Genomic DNA, 23,329 nt, shown 5'->3' with positions numbered 1-23,329 from the left:
GGTTCCCAGAAATCCACAAAGATACCTCCATAATAGACCACTGGCAATGGTCAAGAGAAAGCCCGAACTGATCTACCATGACGAAATTTTTAATTTTTTCCTTTTTTCTCTTAAATTATTTTTGGAGAGGGTGTGCAAAGGCATATGGTGAATGCAAACGGATGGGGAAATAAATGGGATCAAAATACACAATATCAGACATATAGAAAAAATGAAAAGAAAATTAAAACAAAAATTCTGTTGTGTGATAGGCACTGAATAAATATGAGAAAAATAAATGACCTTGGTTTTACACTCTATTAAAAGGAGCTTTTTTTACTCATTTAGGTCAGTTTTATGAGATCAAACTTGATTTGCATCATTTCCCACCACTTCATCTGTATCAAATTCCAAAAATTCAACAGTCCAGAAATCACAAATCTCTTAAATATGTATTTTTTGAATTGAATAAATATATCATGAAGAGTTTATATTAAAATTTTGGAATACTTTACATTTTATTGGGAGAAAAAAATAAAAGGCATGAAAAATTCCATTAGTTAATTTTATTAAATTCTGTTCATTGAAAGACTAATTGGGTATTTGTAGTTTACCTATAAAACTCAAGAACTTTTAATTGACACCTTAAGTAAGCTCTGTTTCTTCAGCAAAATGTTTATAATCATTAAATTTGAGCAAGCTACTCAGTGGATGAAAGTCAAACCAAATCATAACAAAGAGAAATAAATTGCTTCATGTATCTGGACAAGGAGGAAGGCATACAAGCATAGTTAAAGCAGTTTATAGCACCCCTTATCACATTTATTGTCTTTTTTTGGTAATAAAATAGAAAAATATTGTTCTCCACAGTACTTGTGTATGGTGGCAGCTAACGTTAGGAGTGACATCTGAGTTCTAGTTTGGCAGACTAGGTGTAGTAGATAGATTCAGAATGATGTCACTCATACAATGTGCATATTAAATGACCAATAACATAACATAGTCAACTCCATATGTTTATCAAAGGTATCATAGTTCAAGTTCTTCAGAACTATGCATATAAGTGACAATTGATCCACTTGGACTTATCCTTTTGGTATTCAAAGGATTTCACATTCTTGATACTGCTTAAGTACCTTACTTTAGCATACTGAGAGTGTTTAACAATTGAACTGTGAAAAATGCATTTCAGGACATTGTAGTGGTATTGTATTCCCCAAAATATTGTGCACACTAATAAACTTATCTGGGGTCGGAGAACAGAATAGCCACTAGATATAGAGGCCAGAAAATGGTCTTTAATCCTAGCATTTCAGAGGCAGAAATTCATCTGGATCTCTGTGAGTTTAAAGCCACATTGGAAACAGCCAGGCATGGCAACACGAACCTTTAATCCCAGGAAGTGATGCCAGAAAGCAGAAAGGTATTTAAGGCATGAGGATGAGGAACTAGAGCCTGGTTAAGCTTTTAGGCTTTCGAGCAGCGGTTCAGCTGAGATTCATTCAGGTGAGGGCTGAGAGGCTTCCAGTCTGAGGAAACAGGATCAGCTGAAGAATTGGTGAGGTGAGGTCTCTGTGGCTTGTTCTGCTTCTCTGACCTTCCAGCGTTCACCCCAATACCTGGCTTGTGGGTTTGTTTTTATTCATAAGACCTTTTAAGATTCGTGCTACAGGACATTCAAGTCTAGTTGTTGAAGGCATAGTACAAATTGTAACAAGAGAATGGGACTGGAACTTGGCAGAATGCTTTGCAGTTTATTTATCATTTTGATGATAATTAAAAAATGAGAAGATTATTGGAGTTACCACCTTATAAATACAATAAATAGGTAAAAGTAGATCGACATATGAAAGAAGGGAGCTGTCCATGCTCTAGTGGATATACCAACACCCATGCTCACAGTGAAAACACAGAAAAACAGGTAAGTCGCCATAAAAAATAAAGGATGAAAATTATAATACGAAGAAGGTGGTTTCATCTGTGATCACAAGCTTGAAGAGTTTGTCATTTAACCCTGCTTACAAAAATACTAAATAGAAATTTCAGAAATGTGTCAGGGAAAATGTTAACAATCACGTAAGATTATTAATCAATGTTGCTGTGGTATGAAATTTTACCTAATATTTCAAATCTCCATTCAGCAGTATATTAATGAACAAACATTTTAAAGTGTCTTAAACTGAAATTTGTAATGGTTTGCATCACCATGCCACCAAAAACTGATTTATTACGTGTCTCAGTTTCAGAATTAATTGCTTAAAGTCAAGAGAATTGGTTAGCAGACTAAGTGTGAGTGAGATCAGTTTCCATTGTCTGGTTAGGTGAGAAACAGAAAATATCAAATTATATGCTCAATTTTAAGGAGAAGTCAAATTTAGTTCTGTGCACTTATTTAAATGTATGGCACTTGTAGATTTTTAATACCATGCTTATACATATATTTATAACAATTTTAATTGAGTCTTTATAATATCAAGGTATACTCTCTATTTTGGATGAAAGAGCAAATCTATCAGGGGCTAGAGATTGTTGACTAGTAGCCCTGTGATAAGGAAAAGACCAGCCCTTGACTCCAGGATGGGGACAAGTGTAACAACCTTTTCTCTCACTGATATAGAATAATCATATCCCTGAATACTTTATATTCAACAAAACCTGGGAAACATCCATAGCCCTGTGGAAATGTTACCAAAGCACAGAAGCTCCCTACCTTACTGTGAGTGATAGTTTGTTTCTTATAGAAGACTACAGAAGTAGCTAAAGCACACTGATAACTTGGCAAAAATTAAATGTTGGAAATAAGAGTTAATCAAGGAAAAACTTATTCAGAATTTTTATGTTTCCCTTATTCTAATTTGTGATAAAGAATTCTGGCAGTTACACCTTTCTTCTTAATGAGGTTATGCTCATTACACATCTCTGACATGATTTGTACTATTAGGAATGGAGAAAAAAAGAATTTCTTTATTTGAAATCTCCCCTTGCTTCCCCCTTTTTCTCAAGTTTCTGTGACTGTCTTCATTTCTGTTCTCTCTGCTTTCCTTCCTTCTTTTAGCTGTGACACAAACACTTTATGAACTTGCATGTTATTATCAATGTTAACATGTGAGTGTGAATGGTATACACCTTCTAAAATCTACTGTAGTTCCTAGAAAAGCCTATATCCTTGTGATGGACAGGAAACCTCACTCATAAAGGCATTAAATAATTCAGTTCTCAACTTTGAACAACTAAAATTTTGTAAATATATCAAATATGAGAATAGTTGATCAGCATAATTTCCTATGTGAATGTGTCAATATGGATAAATTTAAAATATCAACTTGATAAAAAATAATACAGTTCTGTGCAGCACCATGTCCTACTAGCCATGTAGAATTACTCTAAGTAGAAATTCATGTTCAGCATTGCTTGCCCAGTGTTTTCTTCTAGTAGGTGGAAACCGTATATATTTTGCAAAATTCCTTTATTATTGATTGATTGATTGATTGCTATTTTTGGAGATAGTTTCTCTTTATACAGGCCTGGGTAGCCTGCAACTTGCTGTGTAGATCAGGCTTGCCTTGAACTCACATTGGGTCACCTGCCTCTGCCTCTAAACTTCTGGGATTAAGAAACCTTCAGTTGATGGAGATGGAGAATTAAAAATCATATGAATATTTTATCACAACTCAGAGAAATTGGCACTGAAAACAGAGTCCCATCCTTTCTTTCTGAATGAAGGGACCCTCTCTGCTGTCACCAAAGGGCTTGTTTTTAGAACAAAACACATTTTATTGGCTAGGATATTTTCACACATATAAATATGTATTATATTACAAAAAGAAAAAAAGAAACCTTCAACTTTTAAAAACTGATAAATGAGACAGATCTTTCTAAAAAGATGATATGTTTAACCTGGACAACCTTGTTTGTCAGTTTGAAAACTATTGCATAAGGTTATGTGAAAAATTCGAATTATCATTTTTTCTTTATTTTAGGGTCAGAACTTTGTTAAGTTTTGTAATTTTATTAAAGTGTATGATAACTTCAATTTAAATGACATATTATATGTTTCATGAAACTTTTAATTGAGTTTTTGAACAATCAAGACATGTGAGGTAGGGTTTTTTACTCTATGTTGTAGAGGAATCATAAAGTGCAATAATACTTAAACTAAATTTTAACAAATTTGATCACAGTTGACCTCTTTCTGAACCCAGAGAAAGTGATAAACAGAGATTTTAAAGTAAATTGATAAAGGGAATGCTGGGAAGTGAAAATGAGAGAAAGACAAACAGCTGAGAAAGAGGAGGGAGAAGGGGAGGGTGGAAAAGGACAAAGAGAAAGATAAGAGAGAGAGAGAGAGAGAGAGAGAGAGAGAGAGAGAGAGAGAGAGAGAGAGAGAGAGAGAGGGAGAGGGAGAGTGAGAGTGAGGAGGGAGAAAGAAGGAGAGATGAGACAATCTAGGATCTGAAGGGTAGAAAAATGATTCTTTTATTCAGAAACAAGACTCATTGGCTAACTCTGTTTTCACTCACATATTTATTAAGGGAGGAAAGATATTTTTTTTAATTTTTAAGGGAACAAATTAAAGAAACACTCTTAACTTGCATTTTCTCGTGAGTGGTTAGCAGATGTTTCCACAAGTTAGTGAGTTTACTTATGTGTCAGAGACTGGACATTTGTATATAAAGTTTCTCTTTAGTCAAAGAAAAGCAAATTAGAGGAATCTCTTACCAGTGTAAATATTTCAGACTGTAATAAACTGCATAATGTAATGGCATAAAGTGCTGCCCAGAACACATTAACTTGTTCCTTCCAGTTTCAACAACAGTAGTATTTCCCCTTTTGAGTTTAAAATAACAAATCACACATAGCCAAAAAAGAGGTTGAGGAGGGGGGTGCTCTAAATCTAGGAATCTTTTAAAACTCTGATTCTAGCATGTGAATCTAATTCCTAAGTAGTTAAGTGGTAGACTATTAAGTTTGTTTTCCACTTTCTTTGAGTCATGACTTGACTTTCAAAACACCATGGTCAACTAGACACTAAGTCTCCTTGCAGAAACAGCATTCAGGAATAAAGTGAACTGCCCTCCCTTTGCAGTTCCCTTCAGGGCAGGGCACGCGAAAGTGACCCTGGCTTTTGACAAACCTTGCCAGAGCAAAATGTAACAAGCCCTGTCTTTTTTGAGCAGAGTTTTCTATTCTGACAGATACAGCTCAGGAGTATTTGATGTCGGCTTGCTGGCCATAGATAATGGTGCATCTTGGGACCATTGTCATTCTTGTCAATAAAACGGCCTGGGGGGACAAGCCAAAGAGCTACCTTTTGATTCACCATTTTTCTCTCCTTCCCAGGACATTTGTAAGCCTGTGGTCAGCGAGGTCATTTTTATTTTATCCTGATGTGCCTTGATAATAGCATCATGTCTACAAAATTTTTGACAAGGCATCGGTGTCTGTTTCTCTGGCTCATGTGTTGTACAGTCCTGCTCAATGTCAAACACTCTTTGAAAGCTATTGACTATGTTGGTGGGCACTGCGTTTGGCATTTCTTTCTTCTTTGATGAAATTAAGCCCATGGGAGTTGATCTTTGAATTTAGGGTAATTTTTTTTTTGTGTGTGTGTGAAATGAAAGATATTCTGTCACTCTATTTCTGACACTCATGGAATGTTTGAAAAACTGAATTCTATTTAAGTCACTTAAACAACATTTTGTATTGTGAGCTTTGAAGTGGTAGTGAAAAATGAAAACAAATTCATCTTTGTGTTCTATTAAAATAGAACATATTTTCACATTTAATTTCTGATAAAACTAAGCATAAATATATAGGTTTTATCATTTATACAAGTTTATATATAGATCAAAGTGTGACCAGAGACTGGCTATCATTTCTCTTTTTAAAACATCTTTGAAATTATGTTAAGAAATTTTGCACACTTTCATGTATGGACAACACATAAGAACCTATTCATATATGCATCTATGAAACACTAACAAAATTCATGCCATGTCAAATAAGGGATAGGGAGATGGGCCAGCTGAAAAGTGTCTGCCACACAATCATGAAGGCCTGAATTTCAATCCTTAGCTCTCACAAAAATGAAGTGTTGGGGGAGGGAAGGCCATGCTTCTTTATAGCAGGAGCCTAGGAGAGGATGGAGACTGCCAGATCTCCAGAGCTAACTGACGAATGATTCTAGTGAATTGGTGAGCTCTGGCATAGTGAGAGATCCTATGTAAAATGTAAAGTTGAGAACAGTATGGAAAGGCAATTGAAGTTGATCTCTGTTATCCATTTGCTTGAGTACACACCTGTATGCACCTGTGTATAGAAACATGCACACACCTGTGTACAAAGTCATTCATATATAAACACATACAGAGACATATACACACAAACACAAATGCATATACACCCAAAGAATGTCCTGTAATGAAAAAAAATCTCAATGTGTAAGGAGAAATGCAAAGCACGTGGTAGTGTTTATTTTAAAATACATTACTTCATAGGATTTGGGGTTATTCACATCCCATTTCTCATCTGTTTCTCTGAGGTATCAAAAACTCAGAAATCATGTATGAGTTTCCTAATTGACACATAGAAATTGGCAGAGTTTGACATTAAAGCCAAGTATTCTCTTTCTGAGTCCAACATTCTATCACAACACAATAATATGTTGAAGGTTTTTGGCTCAAGAAATGTGAGCTACCATAATCAGAATTAGATTACTATGGTCAACCAAATTATTTCACATCTCTTTCTGTAAAAGAAGGCACTTTCTACATTTTAACATATGCTGAGAAACCATATTCATTCATGTTTATAAAACTAGTTTGTACAAAATTCATGGTAATGTATTCTAATACCTAACATTCAAATATGAAGAGTCATTATTAAATTGAAATATATATTGGCTTGCTAACTGATAGAGGAACCATGCATTATTGATAGTGATTTCAAACTTGGTTCTTGTGCTCTGAATGGCACTATGACCTCTAGAGAAAATACATGAAATTATATCTAAAATTTAATACATAACTAAAAATAGTATAAAAGGCACTTCTATATAGAACCTTTATAGATAAGATCTTTTTATCCTATCTCTTATGCTATTTTATTGTGTACAAATATGTGTAAGAGCATTGTACATGAAAAACAGCCAGAAAAAATCAGGTAGATGCTACCTGGAAAATAAGTTATAATGCTTCATGACAGAATGTAAAAATCTCATAATAAATTAAACAAATAGAAAGTTCAGGATGTCACCTTAAATATTTAATAAGATTATTCATAAGTATCTCACCTTTCAAAATGAATTCTTAAAAGGATTTGAGACTTTTAGTGAGTGACAAAAATGCACACTATTTTTAAAAGCACACTAACATTAGTAAGCTGCAACGTAATTTTTTTATGTTCTGGTTAACTCTAATATCTCAAGCATACTTAATACTAAAAAGTCAGTTATTGTGGCTGGAGACATGACTTAGCAGTTAAAAGCACTTGGTGCTCCTGAAGAGGTAAGGACTTTGATTCCCAGCATCTACATGAAGATCCACAAAGACCTGTAGCTCCAGTCCCAGGGGATCTGATGATGACATCTGGCCTCTATAGTACCAAACACACACAGTATACATACACACATATGTACAAAACACTTTTATACATACATTTAGGCAAAACACTTTTATACATAAAGTGTATCTGGGGTTATCTCCTGGTCCTGCCTGGCCTACGGTCAGGACAAATCTCTCTCACCTGCCAATCCTGCAGCTGCTCGGACCCAAATAAACACAGATACTTATTATTTATAAATTGTATGACTGTGTGGCTCAGGCTTCTTGCTATCTAGTTCTTATGTCTTATATTTACCCATTTCTATAAATCTATACCTTGCCACGTGGCTAGTGGCTTACTGGTACTTTACATCCTGCTGCTCATGGCGGTGGCTGGCAGTGTCTCCTGACTCGGCCTTCCACTTCCCCTCCCTCTCCTCTCTCTCTTTGTCCTGCCTATACTTCCTGCCTGGCTACTGGCCAATCAGCACTTTATTTATTAACCAATCAGAGCAACACATTCAGAGCATAGAGAACATCTCACAACAATAAAGTTTCATATATATATATATATATATATATATATATATATATATATATATATATGAAAATGAATCATTTTATGATGGAAACTCAATATTAAGAAAATAACAAATGATTATATCAATAGATTCATAAAAAAGGGATTTACAGACTTGCATAACTCATAGCAACTGTTTCCTGGAACATAAGGAACAAGTCTGAAATAAAAAAAAAGTGCAGAAGCCTGCAGCTAATGATAAAAACGTAGTTTTTCTGTAAAAACAGAATCAAAAAATACACAATTATTTTCATTAATATAATCTCACATTTCAGCAGAAGTCCTAATGTAGGCAATAAGGGAAGAAACACACAGAACAGAAGAGCCATTGAGCACAGAAGGGCTGTCCACAGATCATGTAATGATCCTCGGTGGCTACAGGAATCTGCAAACAGTGAAATACTGCATATCTGGAAGTTTGTGAGGTAAAAATTCAATGCAAAACTTGAATATATTTCTCTATAATAATAACAAATTAAAAATTGGTATTTAAAAATATCTTATTTAATTTATTCCTTGAAAACATATTTAAGTGCTGTATCTACATCACTCTTCCTTCTTTCTCTTCCCATCCAACTACTACAGATGACCAAATTCATTGTCTCTTCTTTTATATTGTTGTTACATGTACTTACATATGTATATGTATGTGCATTTGAATCTGTATATATAATAGATATGTATGTATATATTCATTTCTCATCTTATCTCTATGTTACTCTATATGCTCATATATGTGTAAGTACATACACACACACACACACACACACACACACACACACACACACAAATGTCTTCTATGACCAGGGCTGACCACTTGGGATTAGACAGCTTTTGTGGGAACTTGTCCTTGGAGGAAACTTCTTTGTTTCTCTTTAGGCATTGGCCACCTGTAGCTCTTTGTTTAGAAATGTGACTCTGATGGATTTCTCCTGTTCCTGCTGGCATGTCAACCCATTTTATCATTGTGTTCATCCTGTTCTGGCAAGATTGTTGAGAGTTTGTGATGGCAGCTTTCCTTTCACATTAGAATACACTATCTTGTAATAGTAAACACTTCGGTCTCCTGGATTTTACAATCTTTCTGTCCCATCTTCATGATTTTCCCTATGTCTTATATGTAGGGATTCAATTGCAAATGTATCAGTTGGAACTGGGCACCCTGCAGTTACTTATTCTGTAATAATTGCAAAAAGAAGTTTTTAGGATGATGGGTAAGAACTCTATGCCCATCTGTGAGTACAAGAGTAAGTATTTGTAATACACTTAGAAAATATACTTGTTTAGGAAAATTGCACTAGAAGGTTCTTCTCTCAGAATCGTGACCTTCCCAAGTCACAGTCATTGGTAATTGACTAAAATTATATGCAGTGCCAGATTGTAATGTTCAACTGTTGAATGAACTGTAAGTCTAACAGGTAGCTGTTGTTTAACTCCAAGATAATCTGTATATATAATAGATATGTATGTATACATTCATTTACCACTACTGTGTCATTGGATGTCTTTCCAGGTCAGTCCCTGTTGTGGTTCATATTCCTTACAGTTGGGTAGAGCTACCTATTTTTCCTTTCCTTTGGCAGCTTGATAGCACCTTCAAATACTATTAATGCTAGTTCCTTAATTCCCCAGTCAAAAGACGCAAGTTAGCTGAATGGTTTCAGTAACAACATTTGTCTTTCTGTTGTCTACAAGAAATTCATGTTATCCTCAAAGACATGAACCCCTTAAATACAAGAAATAAAAAATTATACTCAAAGGGCTGTTTGTTACTACAGAGATGTTCATCAGTTTACATGCTCAACCATGTTCATTGCTATTTTTATCTACAATAACTAGGAAGTAGAATTAGCCCAGATATCCAACAATGGATAAATGAGTAATGGAAATACACATTATACATATACACAATTGCATTTTATTCACTTGTTAAAAAATGAAATTAGGAAATATTCAGGCAAACAGAACTGAAAAAATTGATACTGATTTAGGTAGCCAAGGCAAAGAGAGAGAAAGGCTGCACATTCCCTTGCATATGTAGATTCTAGCTTTTAATGTTTATATATGTGTAGCTAGAGTTTTCCTGCCTTGCCCACAGTCAGGACAAATCTTTGTCACCCACCAGTCCCACAGCCACTCAGACCCAACCAAGTAAACACAGAGACTTATTTTGCTTACAAACTGTATGGCCGTGGCAGGCTTCTTGCTAACTGTTCTTATATCCTAAATTAATCCATTTCCATAAATCTATACCTTGCCACGTGGCTGGTGGCTCACCGGCGTCTTCACATGCTGCTGGTCATGGTGGCGGCTGGCAATGTCTCTCTGCCTCAGCCCTCCACTTCCCAGAATTCTCCTCTCTCCTTGTCCCACCTACTTCCTGCCTGGCCACTGGCCAACCAGTGTTTTATTTATTGACCAATCAGAGCAATTTGACATACAGACCGTCCCACAGCATATATGTGTATATAACTTGAAATTCTTATAGAAGCCAGAAACTCAGAAAAGGCCTATCCAGGTGACATGATAGATATTTGTTCAAAGAACAGTGGAATAAAATATATCCCAATTTCATTCAAATTACAAAAAAGACCTTTTTTATAAGGTTTTCAAAGGAAAGGATAATTTTGAATCTCAATCATAAACATTATGTATATATAATTTATGAACATAATTATTAAATAATAATCATTAAAAATAGGATTGAAATATTTCTTTCAGGACATATTTTTTTTGTTGAAAATATATTCTTATTTCATACAATACATGCTGGCCACAATTTTCTCTCCATTACTCCTCCCAGCTCTACCACCACCATCCAGATCCATGGCCCCTCTATTTCCTCTTCAGAAGAGAGCAGGCCTCCAAGACACAGCCAAACAAAACAAAGCAAGATACAAAAAGACAAGGCAAAAGCCCTCATAAGCCTGGATAAGACAACCACTAGGAGGGAAACATGTCCCAAGAGCAGGCAAAAGAGTGAGAGAGACACCTCCTCCCACTGTTTGGAGTCCCACAAAATCACCAAGCTAACAGCTGTAACATACATGCAGAGGACCTGATGCAGACCCATACAGGCCCCCTTCTTGCCTCTTCAGTCTCTGAGCTCATGTAAATCCTGCTTAGTTTATTTGGTTGTCCATGTTCTCCTGGTGACAACCTCCACAGGATAACCTCAGCCAACAACTCAAATGAATGCAACTCAGTTCCACCACTGGAAGTCTTGCCTGACTCCAAAAGTTTGCCAATTCAGTCTTCTTATTCTTCATCACTAGGAGTACTAACTGGAGTCAGCCTCATAGATTCCAGGAAGTTTCCACTGCATTAGATTTCTACACAACCCCCAGAGATCCCCAGTTCCATCTATCTTTCCCTGCACTGTCTTCCTCTAACCATTCTTCCCTATCCTTCCTACTCTTGTCCCCACCTTCCCCCAGTCTGCCTGCAAAATTTATTCTATTTCTTCTTCCCAGGGAGGTCCATGTATCCCCTTATAGAGCCTCTTCTTTTTCTAACTTCTCTGAGTCTCTGGATTGTAGCTTGATTAGCATTTACTTAATAGTTAATATCCACTTATAACTGAACACATACCATATTTGTCTTTCTAGGTTTGTGTTACTTCACTCAGTATGATTATTTTCAAGTTGCAACCATTTGCTTGCAAATTTAATGATTTTATTTTTTTTTAACATCTGAGTAATACTTCGTTGTGTAAATGTACCACATTTTCTTTATCCATTCTTCGGCCAAAGAACACCTAGGTTGGTTCCAATTTTTGGCTATTATGAATAAAGCCACAATTAACATAGTTGAACAGGTGGCCTTGTGGATAGGATGTAGTAGTGTCCTTTTGGTTTATGCCTGAGTGGCATAGCTGGCTCTTGAGGTACATCAATTCCCAATGTTCTGATGAATTGCCATATTAATTTCCATACTGCTGTACAAGTTTGCATCCCACCAGCAATGGAGGAATATTCCCCTTGCTCCACATCCTCACCAGCATGAGCTGTCACTAGTGTTACTTATCTTAGCCGTTCTGGCAGGTGTAAGGTGAAATCTTAAAGTAGTTTTGATTTGCATTTCCCTAATAACAAATGATGTTGAACATTTAAGTGTTCCTCAGCCATTTGAGATTCCTCTGTTGAGAATTCTGTTTAGATTTGTACCCCATTTTATAAGTGGATTATTTGGTTTTTTGATATATAATTTCTTGAGCCCTCTCTATATATGTTTTAGATATTAGATCTCTGCCAGACACGAAGTTTGTAAAAATCTTTTTCCATTCTGCTTCTTTGTCCAATTGATGGTACACTTTGCCATACAGAAGCTTTTCAGTTTCATGAGGTCCAGATTATTAATCATTGATCTTAGTACCTGTGCTATCTGTGTTCTGTTCAGAAACTGTCTCCTGTGCCAATGCATTTCAAGCTGTTCCAAATTTTCTCTTCTCTCAGGTTCAGTGTATTGTGTTTTATGTTGAGGTTTTTGATCCACTTGTACTTGAGTTTTGTGCAAGGTAATAAATATGAATTTATTTGCATTCTTCTACATGCAAATGTCCAATTTGACCAGAACTATTTATTGAAGATGCTTTCTTTCTCCAGTGTGTATTTCTGGATTCTTTTTAAAAAATCAGATGGCCATAGGGGTATGAATTTTTGTCTGAGACTTCAATTCAATTCCATTGATCAAATTGTCTTTTTTCATGGCAATACCATGCAGTTTTTATTACTATAGCTCTATAGCACAGTTTGAAATTGGGAATGTTATACCTCTGGACGTTCTTTTACTGTAAAGGATTATTTTATCTATCTTGGATTTTTTGTTTTTTCATATAAAGTTGAACATTGTCCTTTCAAAGTCTGTATTGGACTTTTGATGTGGATGGCATTGAATCTGTAGATTACTTTTGGTAAGATGGCTATTTTTATTATGTTATTCCCACCTATCCATGGGCATGGATCTCTCCATCTTCTGATATCTTCTTCAAATTCTTCCTTTAAAGACTTAAAGCTTTTGTCCTACACGTCTTTCACTTGCTTAGTTAGAGTTACCCTAAGATATTTTATATTATTTGTGGCTACTGTGAATGGTATTGTTTCTATTATTTCTTTTCCAGCCCAAATGTCATTTGTATATAGGATAGCTACTGATTTTCTAGAGTTAATCTTGTATCCAGACACTTCACTGAAGGTGTTTGTTAGCTGTAGGAGTTCCTGGTTGAATTTTTTTGGGTAGCTTATGTATACTATCATCTCATCTGCAAATAAAGATACTTTGACTTCTTCCTTTCCAATTTGTATCCCCTTGATCTATTCTAGATGTCTTATTGTTCTAGCTAAAACTTCAAGTGCTATACTGAATATATATGGAGAAAGTATACAACCTTGTCTTGTTCCTGATTGTGGTGGAATTGCTTGGAGTTTCTCTCCAATTTATTTGATGTTGGCTCTGGTCTTGCTGTAAATTGCCTTTATTTTGTTTAGGTTTGCCCCTTGTATTTCTAACATCTACAAGACTTTTATCCTGAAGGGATAGTGAATTTTTGTCAAAGGTTTTTTTGGCACCTATTGAGATAAACATGTGTTTTTTTCCCCTTTCAGTTTATTTATATGGTGGATTACAGTGACTAATTTTTGTTGAACCATCCATTCATCTAGGGATGAAGTAGGGATGAAGCCTACTTGGTCATGCTGGATGACCTTTTTGATATGCTCTTGGATTCAGTTTGCAAGTATTTCATTGAGTATTTTTGCATCTATGCTCACAATGGAAATTGATAGGTAATTCTCTTTCTTTATTGAGTCTTTATGTTTGAGTATCAGGGTAACTGTGACCACATAAAATGAATTGGCCAATGTTCTTTCTGTTTCTATCTTTTGGAATAATTTGAGGAGTACTGGCATTAACTCCTCTGGAATCTGGTAGAATTTTGCTCTAATACCATCTGGCCTGGGCTTTTTTTTTTTTTTTTTTTGACGGGGGGTAGGATGGCGTTGAAAGATTTTTAATGACAGCTTCTACTTTATCAGGGGTTATGAATTTTTTTAAACATGTTGTATGGTCTTAGTTTAACTTTGAAAAGTGGTACCTATTGAGGAAATTATCCATTTCTTTTAGATTTTCCAATTTGGTAGAGTACATATTTTGAAAATATGTCCTATGATTCTCTGAATTTCCTCAGTGTCTGTTGCTATGCCCCCCTTTTTTTCTTATTTTGTTAATTCAGAATTTCTCTCTTTGCCTTTTAGTTAATTGGGATAACAGTTTGTCTGTCTTGTCTTTGTTTCATTGATTCTTTGTATTGCTCTCTTTGTTTCTATTTTATTGATTTCAGTCCTCAGCTTGATTATTTCATTCCCCCTCTTACTCTTGGAGGAATGTAACTGGAAGTTGTCCTGTGTCCTGCCCAGTCTACAGTCACTCAGACCCAAGTAAACACACACAGGCTTTTATTAATTAAAACTCCTCAGCCATTAGCTCAGGCTTACTATTGACTAGCTCTTACATTTAAACTCAGCCCATTTCTGTTAATCTCTATGTTGCCACATTTTTCGTGGCTTTACCTGTGTACCATTACATGCTGCTCCCTGGACAATGGGCTGGCATCTCTGGACTCAGCCTTCCTCTTCCCAGAATTCTCCTTGTCTGCTTATCCTGCCTATACTTCCTGCCTGACTACTGGTCAATCAGTGTTTTACTAAACCAGTATACAAAAGCATTATCCCATAGCAGGGGGAAATTACTTCTTTTTTTCCCCAAAGCTTTCAGGCATGCTGTGAAATTACTATTATGAGATATCTCTCATTTTTTTTTAATGTAAGCACTTAGTGTTATGAACTTTTCTACCAGCTCTGCTTTCATTGTGTTCTGTTAGTTTAGGTATGTTGTGTATTCATTTTCATTGAATTCTAGAAGTCCTTAATTTCTCTCTTTGTTTCTGTCTTGATCTAGTAGAGAGTTGTTCAGTTTCCATGAGTTTGTCAGCTTTCCTTTGTTTTATTGATATCCAAATTTAATCTATAGTGGTCTGATAGGATGTAGGGAGTTATTTCAATTTTTTTGGTATCTATTAAAACTTGCTTTATGACTAATTATGTGATCAATTTTATAGAAAATTCCATGAAATTTTGAAAAGGAGGTTTATTCTTTTGTGTTTGGATAGAAGGTTTTGTAGATATATGTTAGGTTCATTTGGTTTATAACATCTGTTTGCTCCAGTATTTCTCTATTTAGTTTTTGTCTGGATGATCTGTCCACTGATGAGAATTGAGTATTGAAGCCTCCCACCATCAATGTGTAAGGGTCAATTTATGATGTTCTAGTAGTTTTCTTTTACCAAAGTGTGTGTCCTTGTGTCTGAGCCATAAATGTTAAGGATTGAAATGTCATGTTGATTGATTATATTTTATAATATGCAGTATCTTTCACTATATATTTTAATTAATTTTGATTTGAAGTCTGTTTTGTTAGATATCAAAATGGCTTTACCATTTTCTTCCTAGATCCATTTGCTTTAAATATATTTTTCCAACCCTTTACCCTGAAGTCCATCTTTGATTTTGAGCTCTTTTTCTTGAATGCAGCAAAAGAATGGATCCTCTTTTCACATTCATTCTGTTAATCTGTGTCTCTTTATTGGGGGATTGAGGCCATTGATATTAGAGATATCAATGTCCAATGATTATTAAATCCTGTTGTTGTTTTTTTTTTTTTTTTTTATATTTGTTGTTGGTGCTGCTGGTGGTGGTAGTGGTGGTGGGTATGTATGTTTCTCTTCTTTTGGTTTTGCTTGTGTGAACTTATTTATTTCCTGTGTTTTCATGTGTGTAGTTAACATCCTTGCCTTAAATTTTTCCTTTATTACTTTATGTGGGGCTGGATTTGTAGACAGATATTGTTTAAATTTGCTCTTATCAGGTGATTGAAAGATTTTCTAGGTAAGTATAGTAATCTGGGCTGACATCTGTGGTCTCCTAGATGTTGTACATCTGTCTAGGCCCTTCTGGCTTTTATAGTCTCCATTGAAAAGTCAGATGTAATTTTAATAGGTCTGCTTTTATATGTTACTTGGGCTTTTTCCTTTGCACCTTTAAATATTCTCTTTTTTGGTTGTTGTTCTGTGTGTTTAGTATTCTGGTTATTGTGTGGTGAGGGGACTCCTTTTCTGGTCTAATCTATTTAGTGTTCTATGTGCTTCTGGTACCTTTATAGGCATCTCCTTCTGTAGAAATCTTGGGAAATTTTTCTTCTATGATTTTGTTGAAAGTATTTTCTGGGTCTTTGATCTGGTATTCTTCTGCTTCCTCTACTCCTGTTATTCTTGGGTTTGGACTCTTCATAGTGTTCCAGATTTCCTGGAAATTTTGTGTCAGGAATTTTTTAGATTTAACACTGTCTTTGACCAATATATCCATTTGTTCTATTTTACCTTCAGTGTCTGAGAGTCTCTCTTCCATCTTTTGCATTATGTTGGTAAAGCTTGCCTCTGTAATTTTTGTATTCTAACGTTTCCATTTCTAGAATTCCCTGTTTATTTTTTCTTTATTCCTTCTATATCCATTTTCAGGTCTTCAACAGTTTTATTTGCTTCTCTCATAAATTGTTTATTGGTTCTTTACTCTCTTTAAGGGATTTATTTTTTCCTCCAATTTTTTGTTTGTGTTTCTGGCTTTCTTTGAAAGGTTTATCCATTCTCTCTATTTTTTTTGTTTTTGTTTTCCCAGATTTTCTTAAGGGATTTATTCATTTCCTCTTTAAGGGCCTCTATCATCTTCATGTAGTTGGTTTTAAGGTATTTTTCTTGTGCTTCAGCTAGGTTTAAATATCCAGGGTCAGCTGTGGTATGATAGCTGATCTCTAATGGAGACATATTGTCCTCACTGTTATTGTGTTCTTAAACTGGCATCTAGGCATCTGATTTGGGGTCGTCATAGGTCCAGTTACTATCTCTGGGTTTGTCTTTATTTAGTGTAGATTTTGTTCCTTGGTTTCTGTTTCTTCTCTGGATTTTCAGTGAATGTGGTGACTGTATGTTACTTGTTGGCCTGCAAGGCTGGTGTATTCAAGTGGAATGCTTGCTGATGTTAGAGGCTGGGGAAAGAGGAAGCAAGGGAGAGAAGGCTATTGAGGCACTAGGGGTAAACTTGAGAATTTGTTTAAACAGGTTTATTAAACAGAGAGAGAAGAAAGGGTATGTTGGCAGCCTATCTGGTTATTTGGCAGGCATGGCCTGTGGTTAAGCAGGGTATGTCTGCTGGCTATGACACACAGAGGGTACTGAAGGTTAGGACACACCAATGAGGTGGGGATGGAAGGCCAGTGGGATGGGAGATGGTCTGTGGGACACACAGAAAGCATGGATTGAGGAAGGGAAAGCTACAGCTAGTTCAGAACATATTTTTATCTGTTTCTTTGATGTCTTAGACAGTTTGTGAATGTCTACACCAAGGGACTCTCTTTCTTCATTCGGTGTTATTTGTATTCACAAGGAAAGGGAATGCAATCTTGCAACTAACTGGTTACTAATCAGTTTCTCAGCAAAAATATTATTGAATGTATATTATTTTTTTAAAAAATAGATACTAAAATCATATCAACAGCAAAACTAAAAAATAATGCTGTATTCTTGAGAAACTCATTAAAGAGCAAGAAAGGGTAAAAGATGGTAAATATAACAGAAAGAGGCTTTATTTCATATATAAGAAAGAGATATAGGCTGTAAAACAAAGGAAGGAAAAAGTTTCTCTTAAAACATGCAGGCATGGTTATTCAGGAACAGTTTCTTGGACAGGATGAAGTACAATCAAAGTCTTGATGACTCAAGTGATTTAAATGAGTGTATATCTAGAGATCTAGGCATATTTGAAGAAAAAACTAAGCAAAGGTCAGAGTTTGAATATAAAAGCTTAGAGTATGGTAATCCCAATAACCAGTGAAAGTGGGTGGTTGGAATGCTGGAAACGGATAAGAGAGAATACAGCCTCAGTTAATTCAGTAGTTCTAAATCTTCTTATGCTGTAACTCTTTAAAACAGTTCTTCATGTTGTAGTGGCCCCCAACCATAAAATTATTCAGGTGTTATTTTATAACTATAATTTTGATACTGTTATGAACCATAATGTAAATATTGGATATGCAGGATATCTGATGAGACCTCAAAGGGGTTGTGACCCACTGGTTGAGCACCATTGGTAAGTTTGTACACTTGGATGAAGCACAAACTTCCCAACAAAGACTGCTTTCCATGTACAAATAAAGTTCATGATAGAGCTTTCACATATACACTCTGGTGATGAAATTTCATCATGACAAAACCATCACAATTAATCTGCAACTGAACTGAAAAAATGCTCATAGGGTACTTATCTGATATTTCATCTAGTTAAAACTGTATGGTGATGTTTTAAGTATGTGGAAACCTTGTGAGGGGGTTTGTTTATGAGCACTCATGTCTGTATTATCTTTCCTGTGTATTGTGTATGCACTTGTTGATGTAGGTGTGTTGCATGTGTGTAAGTCCCCTCAATTAAATCTTTTTCTTTATAAGAGTTGCCATGTCATGATGTCTCTTCATAGCAGTAAAACCCTAAACCAATCATCAGTTTAGCAGACTAGATAATAAACTACAGGGATTCTCCCACTTTACCTAGGTCCCTGGTGCATGAACTGATTTTGGAAGCCCACTACCTATGGTGGGACACCTCGCACAGCTTTGAGGCAGTTGGAAGAGCTTAGACCTGCCTCCACTGAATGTATGAGACTCTGCTGACTCTCTTTGGGAAGACTTACCTTCTTGTAGGAGGGAATGGGGGGTGGATTAAGGAGGGAAGGAGGCAAGAGGGGGATCTGTGATTAGCATGTAAAATGAATAAAAAATTTCTTAGTAAAAAAAAGAAAAGAAGATAGAATGAAAGAGCATTATATCCATTACCAGAAAACTTACTATTTCCATAATTAATATGTAGTAAACTTGAGCTCACAATTTTATAATATTACATCTTTAAGAATGTGAGCATTAAGAACAATTAGTTTCTAAAAACACTTCATTTTGTGTATATTACATATGCATACCAAATACCTATTATAAATATTTTAATATATTCAAAAAATTTAAACTGCATTCTTCTATAGTATATAATAGTCAGTATCTTCTCTCAAATATCTGAACATATTTTAAGATACTTCTGGCATTTTTCATTCCCTTTTCTAATTAATAGAAATATTGTGAGTTTCAATGCCTAATTCAAATGCCAATTTTCAAAATTTTTTATTATTCTAGCAGAAGGAATAAAATACTACCTATATTTATTTCTGCATTAAATCATTGGAAATAATTGAGTATAACATTTATTACATTCTGCCTTGTTTTTTATCTGCATTTAAAGTAAGAAAGTCAGTGTTTCTGGGCTATATGTAGTTAGTATACTAGCAGAATAAGGCCTAGACTCTGCTTTTCTAACTCTTGGTATAGCATGATGATATTTTGTTTGTACATTAACAAAAAGCACTTCTCTGGAGATCAGAGTGCAGAGCTAGAGGCCAGGGAGTGGTGGCACATACCTTTAATCCCAGCATTTAGGAAGAGGAATCAGGAAGATCAGGAGTTCAAGACCACCCTGGGCTGCATGAGATTGATCCAGTCTAGAAGAGAAATAGAGCCAGGGGGTAGAGGCTCTTACCTCTGGTCTCAGCACTTGAGATCTCATCCCTTTGATCTCAAAACTTGGGAGGCACACACCTTTAATTTCAGCACTAGGGAGGTAGAGAAAGGAAGTTATATGGTGGGGCAGGAAGGGGAATATAAGGCAGGAGGAGACAGGAGTTCAGCCCCCTTTTGGTCCGAAAATTCAGTAGAGGTAAGAAGTCTCTCTACTGACTGGCTCCTTTATATCTCTGATCTTTCAGCATTTGCCCCAATATCTGACTCCAGGTTTTTATTATTACTATCAATTAGAATTCATTCAACAGTACGGTGCTCTCTTTAGTGCATTAAAAAACTACCAAATGAGTGTCTATCAACTATAATAAACTCTGTATTTATATTATTTATTACTTTTTATGTCCATTCATTCTCTTTTCTAGGATCCCATCAAACTGCCTACTGACAAAGGATGTTGGTTTTATTAATGTGTTTTGTGAAAACATTGACAACCTTCAATTCATTGATTAAAAAATAATATATGATGATAAAGAAGAAGGAGAATAGGGAAGTGAAAAAAGGCATTGGAGCAAAGAGCCAGAAGTGTGAGTAAGGTATTAAATAGGGCAAATGCAAAATCAGTCTCTTTGGTAAGGGAAACATGTAGCTAGAGTTTTCCTGCCTTGCCCACAGTCAGGACAAATCTCTGTCACTCGCCAGTCCCACAGCCACTTAGACACAACCAAGTAAACACAGAGACTTATAATGCTTACAAACTGTATGGCCATGGCAGGCTTCTTGCTAACTGTTCTTACAGCTTAAATTAATCCATTTCCATAAATCTATACCTTGCCATGTGGCTTGTGGCTTACTGGTGTCTTCACATGGTACTTGTCATGGTGGCGGCTGGCAGTGACTCCTTCTGCCTTCCTGTTCTTTCTTTTCTCCTCTATACTTCCTGCCTAGCCACTGGCCAATCAGTGTTTTATTTATTGACCAATCAGAGCAACAGATTTGACATACAGACCATCCCACAGCAGAAACATATTTCCAAAATGTGCTATGTATGTTGGTGGAGTAGAAAATTCATCAACTGTCTTACCCAGCTGTGCCCCTGCATGCTGTTGTACTGACCTGCTACACAAAATACAGCCAAGTGTGCAGTAGCAGGCTGACTGTTACGAGGGTATCCAACCAATATGTGATTGAATTCCATAGGAGGGAATTCATGCCTGGCAATATAACTCTAGTCAAAAGAAATCTTCTTCTTCTTCTTCCTCTTCTTTCTCCTCCTCTTCCTCTCCTCCTACTCCTTCTTTTTCTCTTCCTCTTCCTCCTTCCAGTGGATGTGTTTCCTGATAATACACAGCTTTGTAAATGTGTTGTTTATGCCTATATCTGCTCTCAGGTAGAAGCTTCTTTTCATAGTGTGAGGCAGTAAATGCAGAAACTCACCATAGTTAAATTCCTGAAAGTAGCTGAATACTTGAGTAATCAGATCCAAATCTGACATGACTATAACCACTAACAAAACCCAGGAACATTCTGCTTCCACACACAAGGGAACAGAAAATATAAAGAATCAGCTGAAGGGGGAGTTCTGTGAAAAGTTGTCTTCTGAATAGGACATGACCATTGCATGAGTACAAGGTAGATGGGCCCATTAACATTCATTCCACTATGGGTGGAGGAGGAACTAATGAGGTCCAATCCTTCCTTGACTACAACTGGAAGTCACTCTTTGCCAGTAAGTTCCTTTGGCTACTGTTTACATACCACATCGTATACACCACACACACACACACACACACACACACACACACACACACACACACACATGATTATAAGTAGTGAAAATAAATCGATAACAAAAATAATTAGTCAGGAAAGAGATTAAAAGAAAAATAATGAAATAAAACACATACCAAAGTATTTATCACTCTTTTATAGTATGTATTATATGGTGATTATGATTTACCATTAGACTAATTATATTCTTTTATTACTACTTAATGGGATTTATTCGTTTTCTTTGTTAATTTGTTATATCATTGAAAAATAGTACTAATATATCATTCATTATTTATGAGAATAATGTATATTGGACTATAGATGGTTTTGTTCAGCAACAATAAAATACCAATTATTAAACATAATTAGAACATACATTACATAAAGGGATATGATAAAAAAGCATTCAGACATACACCTTGTTTATTAAGCATGTATAGAAGTGATGCTAGTAGACACTACACACAAGAGATGATTGCTCATAATCAAAGGAAGGTTCAGAGTAAAGGAGTTAGTCTCCCATGCTAGGAACTAACATGAGTGCTGGCTCTGTCATCATTTTAAATTTGTATTATGATGAATGAAATCAAGTCTTGCTTGTTCAATTCTCCACTGTGGGTTAGCTGGAGAGCAATGTCACTCAGATGGAATAATACATAACTCATCTTTTTTAAAGTACATTTTTTTCATAATGGTATTCAGAGTACAAAAATCAGTTCCACTAAGATTGTATTCCTGGAAGCCCTGTTCCCAGAAGAGACTTTAAAGCAATTTCAGCAAGTTTAGGCTATTTATTTTCAAGTTTATTCAAAATGAATCAAGAGATGGCATGGTATCATCCCATCACTAGGAATTTTAATAATTTATATTGCAAGGTATGATTTAGTTTTTATTATTGTTTAATGACATAAGTAGATTCTGATTCCATATATTTTCTTTGAGCAGATTTTATTTTGTAATGCAAATATTCAGAATATTTTACCCACTTTATTAGGCACTCCAAAATAAACTTGGCAAGTACACATTCAGTGAATCATCCATTTTTTAGTGACTATTGTTGAATTTTGAAGTATAAACAATTTGTACTTCATAAAGTTTGTGGAATTCTAATTTTTCTCAATTGGTTAACTCTTTGAACATTTTTAACTATTAAAATATTTCTTAACATTTCTATATTAACTATTGGATGATTAAAATAATCAGACAAATAAAAATGTGGCTTTTGCCTATAATAGTTTCAAATTAAAATCATCTTAATGCTATAGTATTCTTCTCTACTGAATATTTACTTTTAATAAGTATAGAAAGCAATACTGATATTGATAATAACTTCATTTCATCATTTCATATGAATAATGACAAATATAATATTTACATCCATATGTAACCTATAATTTTAATATACTATTTTGTACATTGTTTTGTTCAAATAAAAATTGTTAATTTTTTTTTGTTTTGTTTTTTTCAGTGAAGGAATCACTGTATCACTTCACATTTTGGAAGATGTTCTGATACATGATATTGTTTTGAAAGTTGATTGTCTTCTTAGGTATTATTTTCTTACAAATAAAAATGCCATGTTATTTCAGTATGCTATCATCAATAATTGTAGCAATATGAGATCACACTTCTAAATAAATTGGCCTAAACTCATTTGATCTCTATTTCTTCACAATTACTTAAGTGTCATCATTTGATTTAGTCCTGACACTGCTTTCACAAAGTCAAAGCATTTTATACTGTGTGAAAATGTTTATTAAAAATGAAAAACTGTAAACCTGTAAAGATGACTTGACT

This window comes from Peromyscus leucopus, chromosome 4, assembly GCF_004664715.2.
Source record: "Peromyscus leucopus breed LL Stock chromosome 4, UCI_PerLeu_2.1, whole genome shotgun sequence".
Lineage (NCBI taxonomy): Eukaryota > Metazoa > Chordata > Mammalia > Rodentia > Cricetidae > Peromyscus > Peromyscus leucopus.
Note: the sequence above shows the minus strand (reverse complement) of the source record.